The following is an 18,561-nucleotide window of genomic DNA, read 5'->3' as shown; positions in this document are numbered from 1 at the left end:
AGACGGGCCTGGGGGTGGGGCCTTAAAGTGACAGCGCCTGGTGAGAGTAGGTGCAGGCTCTGGCACCAAGTGTGGGGTGAGAGACCTCAGCGCCGCGGGGCCCGAAGGCCTCTGCGGTGGGTGGGGGGTTTTACGGGGTCCGGAGCCGGCAGTGGGCGCGGAGATCCCTGGGGTGGGGGCTCGGGGGCCAAGGGCCCAGCAATGTTACCGCACAGGGCCGGGCAGCGGCCATGACTCCAGCACTGGCAGGGCCTCTGCTGGGGCTTTGCGGCTCCCCGGCCGACCCCTTCCCCCTGTGCCCCGGCCCCATCCCCGCATCCTGCTCTCACCCCCTCGCCCTCGTGCTCATTTTCTTCGGACTGGGGCGGGGCCGGGCTTGAGAGGTTATGGCTGCAGGAGGGAGATCCGGGCTGGGGAGGGGTGTGAGATGGGGTTCAGAGGTGTGGGGTCTGAGCCATGGGTGGGGCGAGGCGTGCAGGCTACAGGCAGCGTTTACTTCGAGCCGCCCACGCCTCCCCTCACCCAGAAGCATCCCCATGTCCCAGAGCAGAGCAGGCAGCAGTATGGGCTGCCCCTGCTTGCAGCAGCTACCTCTGCAGTTTCCATTAGCCACACTTCCCAGCCAGTGGGAGTTGCAGAGGCAGCATGCGGAGACCTCCCCACCCACCCCAGTTTTGCCGCTGAGCTCTAAGGGATATGGCCAGCTAGGGAGTGTGCCTCAGCCCTGCTGTGTCCCTGACTGGACTTTTCAGTCTGATCAGCGATAGTGACTGGAGCCTCCAAAGTCTCTTTTCAGATGGGTGTTCCAGGTGAAAGCCAGACACCAAAAAACTTAATATTAGTGTCGGAGCAGGCCAAGTCCAAAAGTAATTACAAAAGGATATTTCACAAGCCTTACTGGGCGTTCAGACCCTGTAAGTGTCATCAGCAGAGACTAAATTCATTATTCTGCCTGAGTCAGAGGATTAATTGCTTTGCAACTGGGATCAGATGGGGATTTTCTTGCACAAGTTTAGATTGAAAATCTTCAAGGTCTTTGGTGTAACAGAAGTGGAAATCGTTAATCATTCTGTTGTCTGATACCCTTCCGCCATATGGGACTCCAGCACCAATTTTGTTCCATGTTCTGTTCAGTTCAATAGATCTTTCAGTCACTCTGCATTCATTTACAATCTGCTGCCTACAGTCTGCATATTGTTATGGGCACATTATCTTCTAATTGTGATGTTCATTGCTGCAATTCGTCTAACACAACCATTCATGTAATTTAGAAGACAACCATTCTATCAACAATATTAAATGCTGAACCTGGGGACCTAGCACAATATTTTCTATGTTAAACATTTGCTGAATGTTAGACATTCAGCAGTGGAAGAAAACTAGTTGGTCTCTGGTGAAAACCCCAGGCCCTTAAGGAAGCTAATGCAGAGGAATTAAACAAGGTAGAAGAAAAACAAGTGCATGTTCACAGTTCTGCACCCAGTCCAATCCTATCTCACTTTTGTGTTGCAAGGTGATTTTTCTTGTGCAGACACTGCAATGAAAAGATATGGGTTATAGACTTGTTGCGTGTCCAGTCAATTGAAAGACAGCCTCAAATGGGCCTGTAGTGTTATCAACTAAAAAGTTAGAGGTAGGAGGAAAAAACAATGCGATCCAATCTAGTCATCTGCCTGCCACTGTATAAACTTATTCATGTATTGTGAGCAAAGAAAGACCAGGATAATTTATAAAAAGTAGTATCAGATCACATGAAAATCTGCATTTAACTGTCCTTATATTTTATCTTTTAGTTGAAGACCCTAAAAAGACTTCATGACCATTACTGGTAGCCTCTCAACACACAGAAAGAGTTTAATACTCTCATTTGGTGGTTGTCCTGCTTTGAGCATGGGGCTGGACTAGATGGTCTGCTGTGGTCTCTTTCAACCTTAATCTTGTATGAGTCTATTAATTTATTAAATAATAAAAATGAGGTATAGAGTGGCTATGCAATGATATTCAAGCTTTTTGTATTTGTGCTCCCTTTCACATAGCAAGCCTCTGACGGTAACCTCCGTTGTCGATTAAAAATACAGGGAAGTAATTTAATGGCAGTTCAGGGATGTCAGCCCCATGCTGCTGACAGCTCACAATCATCTTGTAACAACCACCTTAAGACCAGTGTTTCCTGTAAGATAAGTGCTTGAGCAGCCACCAAAGAGAAATTCAGATGCCCAGCTGATTGAGAGAGCACCCACAGCCAGAAGCATATGCTTCTAGTGGTGGTGCATGTTCTCACATGCCTTTGTGCACATAAAATTTGTTCTGCACTTGGAAGGAAAAAGTTAAAAGGCACATTGCTTATGACAACCTTCCTGAGCCCTATCCCAGTTTGAAAACCTCTGGGCTAATGTATTTAAGCAAATCCAAAGGAGCTGTAAGTCTCTAATAAGTGACAAATCTAAAGGACCCCCAAGGTAGTTAGAGGGAATGGAAAGCAGAATGTTTGACTTCCTGATCTAAGATGTAAGGTCTGAACTTTATGGAGTCATGCACTCATCCACTGTGATCAGTTATTTTCTGAATCGCTTGCTTATAAGTTGAAGGTTTGATCCACTAGACCAAGCACAATCCTAGGAAAATGAATTCTTAAATTCTGATCCTGGTTCCCGTACTAACTTGTGTGCAATAAAGCCAGTCATTTAACCTTTCGGTGGCTCAGTTCCCAGTCAGTAAAATGCAATGCACGTGAACAAAAATTCTGAATTTATTGGCTGATAGCATCTAGGGTGGCTGGATAGTTCATTTTATATGCGGCTGTTAAATCTCAAAGAATTTAAAAAAAAACAAAACACGTGCCCAGGACTGGGTTATTAAGGGTGTCTGGGGCATGGAGCATTTCTGCCTACACCTTAATAGAACATTAGTTCTCTTCCTCCTCATTCCAAACATGTTCTGTAATCTTGCCCTTTCCTCCTTATTCGTTGGGCAAACTGTCCCCATTATTTACAGTTAGTCGATGGCCAGGAAGTTGCATCTCTCCAAGTTACAGTACATGACGATACAGCACACAATTTTCTCTTGTATAAGTGAAATATATTCATTCTGCTATCACTATTGGCCAAATCACTGAAAATCTATTGACCTGTCAAAGTTTAATTCATTTATATTAAGAAAAAAAGAGAGACCTGCAAATTATGTTCATAACACTTACTGCATTTCCCCAGGTTCCTCTCATTATTACCTTTGACGTACCCCTTAAAAACACCCAGAGGTATTTACAATAGGATCTCAACATTCACGAAGGTTCCCTGTTGAGAACCCTTGCGAATGCTGAATTTTGCAAATGCAGGGGGCTCGCAGCCCCGGGGAAGCCACGGCTGCTGGGGCTCCCTGCCTGGGGAAGCCACGGCTGCCAGCGCTCCTCCCAGTGGAAGCCACAGCTGCCAGGGCTCCCTGCCCAGAGTCCCAAGGGAAGTGGCAGCTGCTGGAGCTCCAGAGCCCCAGGGAAGCGGCTGCTCCGTCCGCTTGTGAATAGTTGAATTCATGAACCGAACATTCATGAATATTGAGACTTTACTAAAATTAAAAAATTGGAAGGGATGTACTCATGCTTCAGCCAAGCTAATTTATATCATTTTAATTTATTAATCAAGATATCATGCAGTACAAAGTCAGATGCCTGAGAGAAGTCTTTTAATCTATTGCTTCAACACTGTTATCTTCATTTAATTCTTTGAGTCCTGTATCAGCCACTCCATTATCTTGCCTGGAATTGGTGACCTACCAGATCAAGCTCCTGTGTCTACAACTATGTTTATGTACTTTATGCTTGCACTAGGGCAACCTAAGAGAATTAGAAAATTCATATAAATACTTAATGAAAAATGATTTGGGTAACAACTAAAAGATGTTGAAAGAGAGGGTTACCGACCTGTGCAGTAACTGAGGTTCTTCGAAAGGGGTGTCCCTGGGGGTGCTCCACATAAGTGCTACATCTACACTACAGTGATTCTTCAAAAGAAATTCTTCCAGAAGCTCTTCTGAGAAAACTTCTTTTGAAAGAGGGCATCCACACACAAAAAGGTGGATCGAACAAATCGATCCACTCTTTTGATAGAAAGCCTCCACACAGTCCTCGCTCTTTTGAAAGAACAGGCCGAGGATCAAAAACTCCAGTGCCATGAGGACCGCTCATTTGAAAAAATGGCCCCCGGGACATTGACACACCTTTTTTCCGAAACAATCTTTTGGAAAAAGGCACTCTTCCTCATCAGGGAAAGGAAGAGGACTGCCGGAAAAAGTGCTGCATTCTTCCAAATAAATGAAAGAAGGCATTCTATGTGTAGACACACAGCAGGATTTTTCGAAAGAGCCCCAGCTTTTTCAAAAAAGTCGTTAGTGTAGATGTAGCCAAGGTCATTCCAGCACCCTGTGCTTATAATCAGAGATTTTTCAGCAGCAGTACCCCCAGCAGGGGTACATTCATGGTATACAGCTTGCACTGGTGCTGCTCTTTAGCTGTCATGCACTGCCTGCCATTCTCTGACAAGGTCCATGATGTCCTTATTAATAAGGAGGGCTACTTTGTTCAATGGGAAGGCGTGCAAGATGTCTGTGAGCTTGTGGTGCACCTCTGGTAGCTCAGCTAGTGAGATCTCTAAGGATTCCACCACTCTCAGAAAGCTCTTGGAAGGGTTTGGAGTAATCCCCTGTAGTTGGTGGTGGGGACATTATTGTCTCGTCAGGTGACGATGGTGATACGTGTCTAGGTAGCAAACTCCCGTGCTCCAGTCCCTCTTCCTGTTCTAATTCTTCCTCTGACTCTGCTTGTGAAGGAGGTGAGGGAGAGGGTGGTTGAGTGGGTTGTGGTGCTATTGCTGATAGGAAAGGAACTGAGGGGTGGCAGCCAGCGTGTGATGGTTAATGGTCAGCACAAGCCACGTATCGCACGTGTAGCCGCTGGGGCTACTGCTGCTGAAAAATCTTTGATTGTAAGTTCAGGGTGCCAAAAACACCTTTATGTGGAGCATGTACAGGGACACTACTCAAAGAATGAGATTTTCCACCCAGTATTTTGACCGTGTCTTAATCCCAAATGATTCAAATTTACATTTTCTTTCCATATTAATTGATTGCTTTTGCAATATTAAAAGCGCTGCAAGTTAAAAGTGTTAACTGAGTATTCTGTGGATTTTTCATGTTATCTTTCAAATTCATTACTTTTTATAAGGTGGCAAGGAGCTCCCTAATTTTACCTCAATGATTTTCAGGTCATCTGAGCTCAGTTTACAACTAAGATTTTTTTTTTTAATTGCTAGCTCAGCAGATATGACCTGGTCCCTGTAGCCTGTCCTTTAACACATCACAGATTATAGAAAGAATGCGAGCCAAGTGATGATGATTGTGACATCTGGGCAACCTCACAGCCTCCAGTGGGGTGACAAAGATGTAAGAGGTTAGTAAATGATTCTGTCGGTGGTGCACAAGAGGGACAAGAGCACAGCTCTTTCACAGTGAAGACATTCATGGCCAACACAAATAAAAAAACTAGCATTTTTTTTCTCCCACCAAAATTAGAGTCACTTTTCAAAGTCAAGTTGCTCTTTTGCTATGAAAAGTATAGTAATTCAAACCAGTATCTTCATCACAAGAATCACAATCACAGTTGACGAATAGGCCACAGGAATTGAAGGCAAGGTTTTCAAGTTTGTGATTTTGGATGCTTCAATATTTAGGTGCCCATGTGAGATGCTTTAAACACTAAATTTTCAGAAAATTCTGAGCACCTCATTGAACTTGAGACATCTCAAATCGCTAGTCATTTCTGAAAATTTTGTCTTTGATTGTTGTTGTACCCTGAAGCTGTTCTCACTAGGCTTGGGTTGAGAAGTATTTTCACAGCAGCATAAGAGAGTTTATGCAGCTGCCTATACTGTTTTTGAGAAATAGAACTTTCTGCCTACCACCTCTCTCATGTAATAAATTCTCCTGTTTCATACATACACAGGACACAATGAATATATTATTTAAATTACTGCAGGTGGTTCTGTTATTTTTGGTTTGAAATATGAATCTAGTGAGACTTTGTTTTGTGTAATATTTCTCCTTTCCATTCATTGCCACTCCATACCCAGTAAATTTCCATATGGAATGTGTACAGAATACTGTAGAATTAATCTCAATTAGTTTAACCTTTCAGAATTTCCCTCATTTTACACATCTTTCTTAATTTGGTTGAGGACCTTTTAAGTGCTTCCTACAAGTTTATTGCTCGAGAATTAACTCTGGTTTTGCTATCCATAAATATTTCAAACTGAGCTGCAAGCAGCACAGTTAACATCTACAAAGGCACCTATTTCTTGTCTGTGCATGAAGTTTAAAGAAATCCCCACAAGGAGTTGTAGGGTTTTGCAAATCTTCAATGAATAAATGTTCAATTGAGTAACTCTTTCAATGTATTTCCTTGGGCAAATCCCTGCTACAGCTAAGCCATTTAAAAAGCATCTACATAAAGTAAGAAAAACAGAGAAGTAAGTGTCTGCAAGTCAGATATTTTTACATTTCCTGCATCTGTGCCAGCCTGATAAAAGACTGAAAAGCAACTAACAATCCTGCATAATATTCTTTGCTACAAAGGTCTCAGCTACTAAGTATCTGGATTCATTTTCCACTAATACATCCATTTAATATCTTCTCCATACTTTAACAGAACCTGGATTCATGCATTCTCAGACTGATAGACTGAGGCAAGGATGAACACTCCTACCACAAGCACACTAAGTCTCACTTTTATTTGGTAACATCTAATATTACATGTGGTTTCTGCTATTTCATGTCAAGTACCTTCTGGCTTAGAATTAGTCAGCTTTTCAAATCCAGTGTGGAAAGTAGCCCCCATGGCCACTTGCTATTTATTTACTCTTAGCAATGGTCATTTGTTCCTTTGGTCAGTGGAATCACAACTGTAACATCTCTGAAGCCAAGTCAAGTTCAGATATGCAATTCTACCTATGGCATTTGTGTAGCTAGAATCGACATATCTGAAATTGACTGGCTCTGTAGATAGGGGAAAATCAATGGATGTGATTTATCTTGACTTTAGCAAAGCTTTTGATACAGTCTCCCACAATATTCTTGTCAGCAGGTTAAAGGAATGTGGATTGGATAAATGAATGGTAAGATGGATAGAAAGCTGGCTAGAAGGTCAGACCCACCAGGTAGTGATCAAAGGCTCAATGTCGGGATGGCAGTCAGTTTCTAGTGGAGTGCCCCAAGGTTTGGTTCTGGGTCTGTTCTGTTCAATATATTTATCAATGACCTGGATGAGGGGCTGGATTGCACCCTCAGCAAGTTTGCGGATGACACAAAGCTAGTGGGAGAGGGGGAGAGGTAGATATGCTGGAGGGTAGGGATAGAGTCCAGCGTGACTTAGACAAATTAGAAGACTGGGCTGCAAGAAATCTGATGAGGTTCAATAATGACAAGTGCAGAGTGCTGCACTTGGGCCAGAATAATCCCAAGCATTGTTACAGGCTGCGGTCCGACTGGCTCGGTAGTAGTTCTGCAGAAAAGGACCTGGGAGTTGTAGTGGACAAGAAGTTAGACATGAGTCAACAGTGTGCTGTTGTAGCCAAGAAGGCTAATGGCATATTAGATTGCATCAAGCGGAGCATTGCCAGTTGATCCAGAGACGTGATTATTCCTCTTTATTCAGCTTTGGTGAGGCTGCATCTGGTGTACTGTGTCCAGTTCTAGGCCCCCAATTATAGGAAGGATGTGGATACACTGGAGAGCGTCCACTGGAGGGCGACCAAAATAATTAGGGGGCTGGAGCATATGACCTATGAAGAAAGGTTGAGAGAATTGGGACTGTTTAGTCTGCAGAAGAGAAGACTGAGGGGGGACAATAACAGCCTTCAACTTATTGAAGGGAGGTTGCAAAGAGGCTGGAGAGAGGCTGTTCACAGTGGTCACAGATGGCAGAACACGGAACAATTGTCTCAAGTTGCGGTTGGGAAGGTCCAGGTTGAACATTAGGAAAAGCTTCTTCACTAGGAGGGCGGTGAAGCATTCAAATGGTCTACCCAGGAAAGTAGTGGAGTCTCCATCCCAGGAGGTGTTCAAGTCTCACCTCGACAAAGCCCTGTCTGGGCTGATCTGATGGGTTTGGTCCTGCCTAGAGCAGGGGGCTGGACTTGATGGCTTTTTTAGGTCTCTTCCAGCTCTACTGTTCTATGACTCTATGATTCTATGATTTACCTGGCCATCCTCACAGAGGAGCGAGGAGTACAGACAGGGGTTGACTGCTGACCCCAGACAGATCGCTTTTGCATGTCCCTGCCAGAGTGGGTCAGTCTTCCCGGAAATGAAGACATGCCTTAGGCTGCTTTGTCTCTGCAGGGGAACTGGGCCTAGCAAGAGGAGAGGGAGCTTGGGAAGGATGCCCAGCCCCCAGTAACCTTCCTTCTTTCTAGGGGGAAAGTGGGGTCTGTGTCTTCTCCCCAGACTTAAACCCCTCTGCTTGAGGGTTTCCACGTGTTTGAGATTGCTCAAATTTATCAGCAATGTTTACAAGAATTTGCACATTCTGGATCATGTCCCACAGATGCTGCTTTACACCATCATTAACCATGTGCAGGAACGACAAGAAGCACCTTATAGGCTTACAGACATTTTGGAGCATAAGCTTTTGTGGGCAAAGACCCACTTCATTAGATGCATGAGGGGGGAGGTTCGGAGGAGGATTTAAAGAGGAGGGTTTCAGTAAAGGGGAGGGCCAGAGCTGACAAGATCTATTCAGTCAGGGTAGAAATGGCCCATTATCGGTAGTATACATCAAGAGAGGAGAAAACGAGTCAGATCAGTCAGGGGTGTGTGGCCCATTATCAGATTGTAGTGTGGAAGTGTGAACATCAAGAGGAGAGAAACTGCTTTTGTAAGGGGCCAAGCACTCCCAGTCTCTCTGTTTAATCCTTGGTTGATGGAGTCAAATTTGCAAATTAATTGCAGCTCAGAGATTTCTCTTCTCCCCGCCCCCCACCCCACCCTCATGCATCTGATGAAGCAGGTCTTTGCCCATGAAAGCTTATGCTCCAAAATATCTGTTAGTTTATAAGGTGCCACAGGACTTCTCGTTGTTTTTGAAGATACACACGTACAGCCACCTCTCTGATACATGTCCAGGATTGTTTCCTGAACAATCAGATAGTACAACCCTTCAAAGCTGGTGATCTGTCTCACCCTCAACCATTCATCTAGCAGAGCTCTCATTTGATTAACATAAGCCACATTCCTTAGCCCAGCTCCTCAAGGGTTCTGAATTACACTCTAATTTCAGATGTAATCTGAAATGGCCTTAAAACCAAATCTTTGGCTTTACCATAGCCAGAAGCATCAGTAATAGGCATCTTATTGAATATGGCCAAGGCTCTCCCTTTCAGTTTTTCTTATCCTGAGGAACCAAGTGGATGGTGCACAGTGGTTCAAAGGTGATAAAATATTCAGCAGTGTCCCCTGACTCATTATAAGTTGGGCAAGGTCTCCCTAACTCGTGGAGTTTTGGAGAGGTGAGTGCAGTTTCCTCCATTCCAGTACAACCAGTTCATGTTTTCCAGTTCAATATTTTGTCTTTTAGTTCCTTTTCTTCAGTTCTAATTCTAGTTTGTGGGCTTGTCTCTGGGATCTTTCTTCCTTCTCCTGTTTCAACTCTTTTTCAACCTTTTTCAGCTCTAAGGCTCTTTTGTGGGCTTGTCTCTGGGCTTCCATCTCAAGCTTTCTAAATTCCACTTGTCTGTTATGTTCTGTATCCTTCTCTGCTGCTTGGATCCTATGAAGATCCAAGTATCAGAGGGATAGCTGTGTTAGTCTGTATCCACAAAAGCAAAGAGAAGTCCTGTGGCACCTAATAGACTAACAGATTTCTTGGAGCGTAAGCCTTCTTCTTTGCCCACAAAAGCTTATATTGCAAAAAATACGTAAGTCTATAAGGTGCCGCAAGACTTCTCATTTCTTTTACGAAGTTCCAGTTTCTTTTGGACCTCACTCCTACTCATTTTGCTGATTTTCCTACCTCTGTTATCCTTAGCCAAAATAAGCAAACAGAAAATAACGAACCAGGAACCACTTTGTCTGTTCTCCAGCCACCACACGTATACCACACTAGCATATACTAGCATTCAGAGCACCCAGCTGTACACATCACCTTGCTCTTGCTGCACCACTGTGATGGCAGGCCCCTTGGGATGTTCCCCGGTCTGCCAGTCATGCCACTGACATCCACCTTCTCACTCTCTGGGGCTCCCCCACTACCCTGTCCCACTTAACCAGATCCACTGGTCTCCCCCAGCCAAGGCACAGAGTTGGGGTTACCACCTCTCCCTGTAGAGCAACACAGACACTGTTTAAGCACTGCTCTGGATGGATGTAGATTTAGGGCACAGCACCCAGGGCATTAACCCATGAAAAAGAGATGGTGCTTGTGTTACCCACACATCTATGTGTGGGTAACTCTCCCATGTAGAGGTACCTAGACCACTTCACAGAGAGAGAATAAGTGTCCTCTACAGTCTAAGCTAAAAGCTAGCTGGCCTTTAGTTCAAACTGTAGAAGTGTTTGTACTAAGCTCCAGAAGTCCCAGGCTCAAATCTGCCTGAGGGCAGTTACACATGCTTAATAAATTGTCACTTTTTGGAGAAGCTAATAATAAAATATATATCTTATAGGTGACCAAAATCTCACCTTTCCTCGCAGCTGATTTTAACTGGCCATGTGCACTCAAAGGGCTACCTTGATACTTACTGGAGTAGGGCTATTGAGCATTTACATTTCAGTGGATCTCTTGGGACATTTGATACGCAGCAAGACAAAGAGAGGTATTCGGATGGAAAAACTACTTGTATCCTTTCATCAGTACAAGGTCAGCAGCATAATAAGACTGTTAAAAGTTCAGAATTCTGAAAGTTTAATGCTGCAAATCGTATTGATAACCCTCATGACAAAGGATTAAGCATCAACAGATTAGTAGGCCTGTAGGTTTAAAGATTAACACAAATAATAAAATAGTGTTGGAAAACGTGTCACTTTGCACTGCTTGTAATGGCTCTGTATAATAAGCTCCACCAACATTTTAAATATAAAATGAACATTATCATTCTATTACCGAACAAGGAGCTTCATTTGAATAAAGAAATGGTATTATCTGTAATGATTCTCTGTCTGTGGTTCACAGCTGAGTTCTGGTCTGTCACAGGCCTTCATGCCAGGCTTCATAGTACAGATGTCATGCAACAATACACATTCTCTGTGCTATTCAGTTTATTAAACACTTACAAAACATGTGTCTGTGTCAGCTTGCCAGGGTTGTGCTGCTGTAGTTATTAGTGATCAAGGAATCTGCACTGCAACAGATAGAATTTGAAAGGATCGTTTCAAGCTTTTGTGTTGTATAAAATTTAGAAGAGGGTCAATAAAGATACAAATTCTAGTTGGAGACAGTTTGACTATTTGATTAGATGACTCTGTCTAAGCAATTTTCTCAGCTTAAAATAGCACATCCTCACACGCTAGACAGAGGTATATTCTGTTGAAATTTTTTAAAAAGCACTTTATCCAATTTGATGATATGAAATTAAAAAGGAGGGTCTTCTTTCCTGTCCAAAATGGAAATAATGCAAACCACAGTAAAACTTCCCAGCAGGTGATCTAGAGTTGCAGAAACTTGGTTTCAGTGGTTCAAGATACAAGTTGGACCTATTCTGAAACATGATAAATACTGCTATTAAGTTGTCACTGAGTTTGTGCCAGCTGTGTTGCAAAGAAAACACTGACCTTCACAATGGGATGAATAGATATTTAACCATAGGTTTGATTCTAGCAAAGACTGGCAGTTCTTTGAAAGCTCAAAGCTACCCCATGAGGCATAAGTGCTCTATTTAAACAGATGTTCTCCAACAGAAAAAATCATACATTCATTAACCCATCAATATATTTGGTAACCTGTTCTGATTTATGTGAAATGTCTGGACTGTGATAACCATTTGCTCTGTCACAGCACTTTATACTTTTACATATATGAAAATGAAGGAATCTGGGTCTTCTCAATCTAAATTAATAAGTAAATACAAATAAAAGGTTGGAATCCTAATGACTGTAACATAGGGTCATGTTCTGTTTTGGGAGGGGGTAGTCATGAGTTTGGTGTCTTCTTCCTACCCCTTTTATATCCCATGGGAGATGTAAGGAGAGAGGTTGTGTTCTGGTCAAAGCTAGACTTTTCTCTGGCTTTTAGGCTATGTCTACGCTAGAGAGTTTAGTTGACAAAACTAGTGTTTTGTTGACAAAATCCATGGAGCATCCACATTCCCAAGGCATTCTGTTGACAGAATGCAGCATTTCTGTCCACAGCATTCCATGCCCTCTCCCCCCTGCGCCCCCATGAGGCAGAATGCCTCCATTGACGGACTCTGTCAACAGAAAGCCAGTCTGGATGTTCCAAGGGGCCCTCTGTTGACAGACAGGGCTTCTGGGACACCAGGCAGCCCTTTTGATCTGCTTGGCAGTTTGGCCATGATCTATTGACAAAACTTTTGTTAGAAGATATCTTCTGACAGGAACTTCTGTCAACAGGTCTCTCTAGTGTAGACATAACCTCAGAGGGAAGGCAGTATACTCTTCAAGGATGACACATACCCTGCAGAACTTTGACTCCCCTGACTCCCTCCAGAAAAACTATTCATAATTAGCCATAGGCACAAACTACTGTATTTCTCTCCAAGGAAAAGCACACATCGTATTTTTATAGATCACTTTTAATCCTATATATTTTCTATATATCTGTGTATTAGGATTTAGTGATTAAGGTTGAATGAAACCTAGAGCATGTCCACAAATCCTACCAAGGTGACATCTGTATTTTTCATGGATTGTTTGGGCTGTGCTTTACAATATTAAGCAGCAGGTGGCGCCTTAGGAAAACCAGTGACATGTCTAGGAGAGGACCCTTTTACAAAGATTTGCCATTGGGGCTGTATTTTCTCCTTTCAGTACATTTCCCATAGTTCCGCTTCCTGTTAATGTGCAGCCTCAGAGGATGGGAGGCCTAAGCAGTTACAAAAATTGGCATTAGAAATGTAAGACCCTTTCCTCCCCTCGTCGGGAGCAGGCGACACTCACCTGTGTGTCTGGGCACCTGTTGTTGACACAACAGGCAATCCTGAGTACTTCAATGGTGAAGTTGGATAGGTGGGAATCCTCGGTTCACCCTTTTACCGCAGCACCTTACTCCTGAAGGCAATGAAAATTGGCAGTGCTTCCACCTGGCTGGCCCCTGTACCCCTCAATGGGATGCCCTGGGAACCACTGGGAGTCTGCTGCTCTTCCTTCCCCTCCCACTACCCCCATTCTCACCTGATGGAGAGAACTCCAGCACCAGGGTCCAAAGAAGGTACTGGTGCTTTCCTGGGGTGGGGAGGTGAAGCTGTCTGCCCACCCCTGACCCCACTGTGCCCTGATTTCCCCAAACCTTCACTCCAGGGACACCCCTACCACGCATTCACATTCACTCCCTACTGTGCCTGATTATCTCACCCCAACCCCCACTCCAGGGAAGAACCCCCATCACCCTGCTGTGCCACAATTTCCCTGGCTCTGTGCCCCTTCTTCCCATCCCCTCATGCCAGGGATGCATCCCACTCCACTGTGTCCCAAGTTCCTCACCCCAACCTATTGTGCAAAGGATGGGCTTTCCTGACCCTGCTGTGCCTCAGGTTCCTTGGCCCCTTGCTCATGGGACCAACCCCCTCTGCTCCGCTGTTTCTCTCCGTCTGGTCCCTTCCGCCAGTGACTCACCTCTGCTGTGCCTTGTGTGCTCTGATTGGGCAGGCGGGTAGACTCCACATCAGCTCTTCCCAGACCAGCTCTGCAGGCAAGTCCCAGGGCACAGGAGAGCAAGTGAGGGTGGACAGGTAGGTAGTAAAGAGGGCATGGCCTCAAAGGAAGAGACAGGGTTGGAGGAAGAACCTTGAAGAAGGGGTTGGGCAGAAGTGTTTGGTTTTTGGGGATGAGAAAGTTGGTAACCTCTGGCTCCAGTTTATATAGCTTCCACAACTGGGATAATTCAAACCTACTTTGTTGAATTACAGATTGTGTTAAATAAATTGAGATGAAAATTTGTCATACTGCAGAGCCCAGTCCAAATGCTTGGATGTCAATTTCTCTCTCTATTCTGAAAGACTTGTTGGTCTCCCAGGGATACTTCATCTGGGGAGCCTATTAGAGAGGACATATTTGGAAAATTTTCCTTTTCTTTTTCAGCTGATGCCCACACACTCATTACCATGGAAGTTTCATTGCAGCCTGCCTCCATCTTTTAAACACGTAAATTCAAGGTGAGATAGATAGTACAGAGAATCTCTCTTCCACCTTCCCCAGGCACTCAAGTGTGAAGGCATCTAACATAAAAGAAAGGATATTGCATTGGTTAGGATTGGAGGGCCAATGTGAAGAACTTGGAGGCCTTCTGCAAGATGACTAGGTCTACGCCCTGAGATTGTCAGTGATCCTAAGATCGAGACTCTGATGCTTAGCTAAAGGAGGGGTAGAGATTGAATGCTATGACTAGTGTGAGGACCATCTAAACTAAAAATACAATACTGGGTTTCATTGGGGAAAAAAATCCCAAATTTCAAATAAAAACCCCTCTGCTCATTAGTGACAGTAGCCATCAGGAGGCCTACTCTGCAACACCTGCAGGATGCCATTCTGGGTAGTTGTAAGGGGTAGAATGGAGATTCCAACCTCATGTTCTGTGACCTGATGGGGTCAGAGTAAGGATGATGTCATAAGGAAGCATTTAATATTTGGCTTTGTACAAACAAATCCTTTTGTTGAATGTGATGAGAACATACACTACGGAGACTTGATCTTTGTGCTTGGACACTTTTACCTACTCACAGTAAAGCTTTCCGGGGATGGGGGCGGGGGGGCAAGGGAAGGTTATATTTCACGTGTTTAACACGATTATGTACTTTGCATCAGCTGGCAAATTAAGTTGCTGTCACTGACTTCTCCTTTGGGGTCTATAGGAGCAATACTCACTTCATCCTAGTACTAATTTTAAATCTGTCTGGTCCAATAGATGATTCATCTTGCAATTGCAGGCTTCTTCCGTCAAGAAGACTTATCTGAAGATCCTCTGCTAGGTTAAAGCAAGCCTGAGAGCCATTGCTTACTCAGTCAGAAAGGCTGACAAAATGCTGTCATTGGCAGTCTCTCACTTCTATCTTTTCTATGGTCCTAGGGAGCAGTGCAAAAGGTGGGAAGATACAGAACATGGACCTTGCCCAGCTTTGCATGTGGTCATTTACCACCTCACATCTCAGGTCCTGACATGTTGAGAGCCTGCAGAGCACGTCAGCATTTCCAGATGCAAAACATTTCAGTCACCAGACTACCAAATTGACATAGGATGATCAAAAAATATTTCTAGGTACAACACCTACTCTGTTAAATCCACTTCTGCCGTGTAAGTTCATGTTCATCTCCCCTTGGGGAACAGTGCACATGGATAGGAAATTTGGCTCTTCAAGGAACAGGATAATTTCTCTCAGGATTAGGCCTGATTGCATATGGTTACACTTCAGTGATCTATCGACAGAAGTCACTGTCAGAAGATATTTTTCCCAACAAAACTCCTGTCAACAGAGTGTGGCCACAAACAAAAGCCAGTCAGAAGAGCTCTGTTGACAGAGCACCGGACTACCCGGCTTCTCTCTTAACAAAACAGGCACTCAGACGCACAGCAGGCAAGGTTGCCCATAGTTCTGGATGCTTTCTCTGTCGAGAGATGACCCCACCCCTTCCCCCTTAGTATCTACAAAGCTTTTTGGTGTTTTGCCTCATGGCTGAGAGGCAGAAGGCTGCCAGCAAAAAGTGCTGAGTTTTTTTGACATAATGCATTTTGTGTGTGGATGTTCCACGGGTTTTGTTGACAAAACCGGCTTTTGTTGGCAAGACTTGCTAGTGTAACCATAGCCATTGTTTCCAGTTATTATGAAAACTTAATCAGTCTTTGTTATGTAAAACCTCCGCTCAATCCAGTATGATGTGGATGTAAGTTTGTAACTTTCACTTAGTCTGTATAACCTTTGAGCTTTGTAACAGTCCATCATATAGAAACTTTTGTAGTAGTCTTCTAACGTAATGATTTGTTAGCCATTTGTTAAGAATTACCTTGCAAAAATTTGTAACTGAAGCTCTATACTGTAACTGAAATGCCATTTTAGAAAGTTAGGCTTGTCTGCAGTTTCATTGTATGAATTTGGATATGTGCATGCAATGGAATCAGGCCCCAAAGCCAGACTGGAAGACCAGCTGCCAGCAGCATGTTAATGACCAGATAATAATAGCTGAGGCCTGCAAAAGAGCCCCACCAAGAAAGAGGCCCCATTGAGAAGATCAAAGTCCCATCAGCTGTTAGCCGATGACTCATGATCATACAGAACTCAGGGGCAGTGGGACCTGACAAGTTATGAATTGAAACATGTAATAAGATGGGTGCAAAGCCATGGGGGTTCTTCTTGCCATCACCACTCTGCAGGAGTTAGTTTTGGGTAGCGGGGCCGGCAGGAGGCCAGGGCTGTGGGCCCCTCCCTATCTCCCCAGGACAGATACCTACTGCTCCTGAGTACCTGACAAGACAGCACAAGCTGATAAAGGTGTAATGCAATCATTTTGCTTCCTTGGATTTGTGACTGCAGGAAGACACACTGGACACACAAGGCCTTGGCTTCCTCTGCCGTTGCTCTGCAACTCTTCACTTGCGAGCATTAGCCTGTGTAAGTGTGTGAGTACAGTAGGGTATGAGTGTGTGTGGGCATGTGCCTGAAATCTAGTTCCCTGTTTTCCTGTAATCCAACTGTGTCATTTAATAAAATACGAGTGTAACCCTGGAGTGGTCTTTAGTGGTAAGAAAGTAAGAGACATATTGACTGTCATGACCAGAAAAGTTACTGATTTCTTGTAACTGCTGTTCTGAGCTGTGTGCATGTATCCATTACATCAGGTGCATGTGTCTGGTGCACCAGTGCTTGAGAGTCTTCCCCAGTTAAACCTGTAGGTGTGGCCCCCTGTATCCCTGATGCGCCAAGAGAAGGGCACAATGGGCAGAGTCCATCCCATCCATCCTTCAGTTTGTACCAGCTGCCAGAGGCCTGCTCTGCCACAGCTGCCCACCCACCAGCCTGCCAGTGCCAGCCACCCACCCGCCCGCCAGGGCCAGCTGCCCACTCACTTGCCAGCCACCGGGGCCTTGCACTGTCAGGACCAGCTGCCCACCCACCAGCTGCAGGCCAGCTGTCCAAGCTGCCCGCACTGCCAGGGCCAGCCTCCCAGCTGCCCAAGTCACCCACCCAAGTCCCACTCTGCCAGGACCAGCTGCCCACCCGCCTGCCTGAGCTGCCCAAACCCCATGCTGCCAGGGCCAGCCGTCTACCTGCGAGCCCGAGCCCCAGGATGCCGGGGCCAGACATCCAAGCCCCACGAGCCCCAAAAGCCAGCCACCCAAACCCTGCCCCTGCAAGGCCTCCTTCCCTCTCCCCCAAAACCTAGCACCACCAGCCCCCCAACTCTTACCCCATCCTCCTCCCTCACCCCTTCCCAACCCATACTCACTCTCATTTGCAGAGGCAGCCAGCTCCACGTGGGTCTTTGACAACTGCCTGATTTTGATAGCAGCTGCACCAGGTCACCCATATAAAATGGCAGGAGCTGAAAGCAAAGGCCAGCTTATTCTTTGGGTGGGGCAAATGATGGGAGAGGGCTGGGTCACCTCATGCCCCCCCGCTTGGAATTTCTTCATGCCCCCACAGGGGGACACAACCCCCAGTGCGGGAAACGATGCTCCAGTGCATACGAAAGGAGGGCAGGTCATGTAATGGGCATATACTGCTCATGAAGAATAACAGTTATGGTACGTAAATAACAATTTCTTCTTTTTAAAGTGACTGCTTACATCTATTACACCAGGTGTCTCAAGCTCTTTTTGACTGAATGGGTCTACAAGTCTCATTGGAAGAGGGACTGCAGGACCAATTTCCCTGCATTTGCATCTCCCCTTCAGGCAGCAGTAACCATGTAATGTCGAGCACATGTAGATGGAGGATTATATTGTTGCAATGTAGCAGTCCACAACTGGCTCGTTTCCCACAAACACCACGAAAGTGGTGTATGCTATGGCTGAATGTGCAGGAAGCTTCCAGGATCCCAGCACCTCCGCAGGAAACTAGACAAGTTTCCATTGGAGCCCTGTTTGTCATTCAAAGAAAGTTTGTTGAACATGAGGTGTGTCCGTGAAACATTTTGGTTCAAAGAATTGGCATTTTTTGGCAAAACTTGCCATCCATGGTTTGGGGCGTTTGTTCACTGACACTATAATCCAGATGGATAAAACTTAAAAAAACTGTGGCTTTTTAAATTTAAGTACACAATCATGTTTAATACTAAATTTGAAATTAACAACCTAAGTTTTGGCCAGCCAAAGAAAACAGAACATAGGTCCATTCAGACCTCAGCAATGCTGCC

At 44.8% G+C, this 18,561-nt stretch overlaps 2 long non-coding RNA genes across 3 annotated transcripts; one reads left to right on the top strand and one right to left on the bottom strand.

Moving 5' to 3' along the window:
* Positions 1 to 52: 52 nt before the first annotated feature.
* On the top strand, positions 53 to 16,915 carry LOC142012346 (uncharacterized). Of its 2 annotated transcripts, none has more exons than XR_012645317.1 (5): positions 53 to 76; positions 5,304 to 5,440; positions 10,707 to 10,900; positions 14,296 to 14,369; positions 15,281 to 16,915. It is a non-coding gene; the product is annotated as an uncharacterized LOC142012346 (long non-coding RNA). The 2 variants fall into 2 exon arrangements; XR_012645316.1 differs by lacking the exon at positions 53 to 76 and adding an exon at positions 1,731 to 1,939.
* Positions 11,312 to 17,710, bottom strand: LOC142012345 (uncharacterized). Its single transcript, XR_012645315.1, has 4 exons — positions 17,653 to 17,710; positions 13,831 to 13,900; positions 13,156 to 13,266; positions 11,312 to 11,381 (listed from the first exon to the last, which is right to left on the bottom strand). It is a non-coding gene; the product is annotated as an uncharacterized LOC142012345 (long non-coding RNA).
* Positions 17,711 to 18,561: the final 851 nt, after the last annotated feature.

The sequence above is a fragment of the Carettochelys insculpta genome, chromosome 4 (assembly GCF_033958435.1).
Source record: "Carettochelys insculpta isolate YL-2023 chromosome 4, ASM3395843v1, whole genome shotgun sequence".
Classification (NCBI taxonomy): domain Eukaryota; kingdom Metazoa; phylum Chordata; order Testudines; family Carettochelyidae; genus Carettochelys; species Carettochelys insculpta.
Note: the sequence above shows the minus strand (reverse complement) of the source record. Positions and strands in the feature narration are given on the sequence as shown.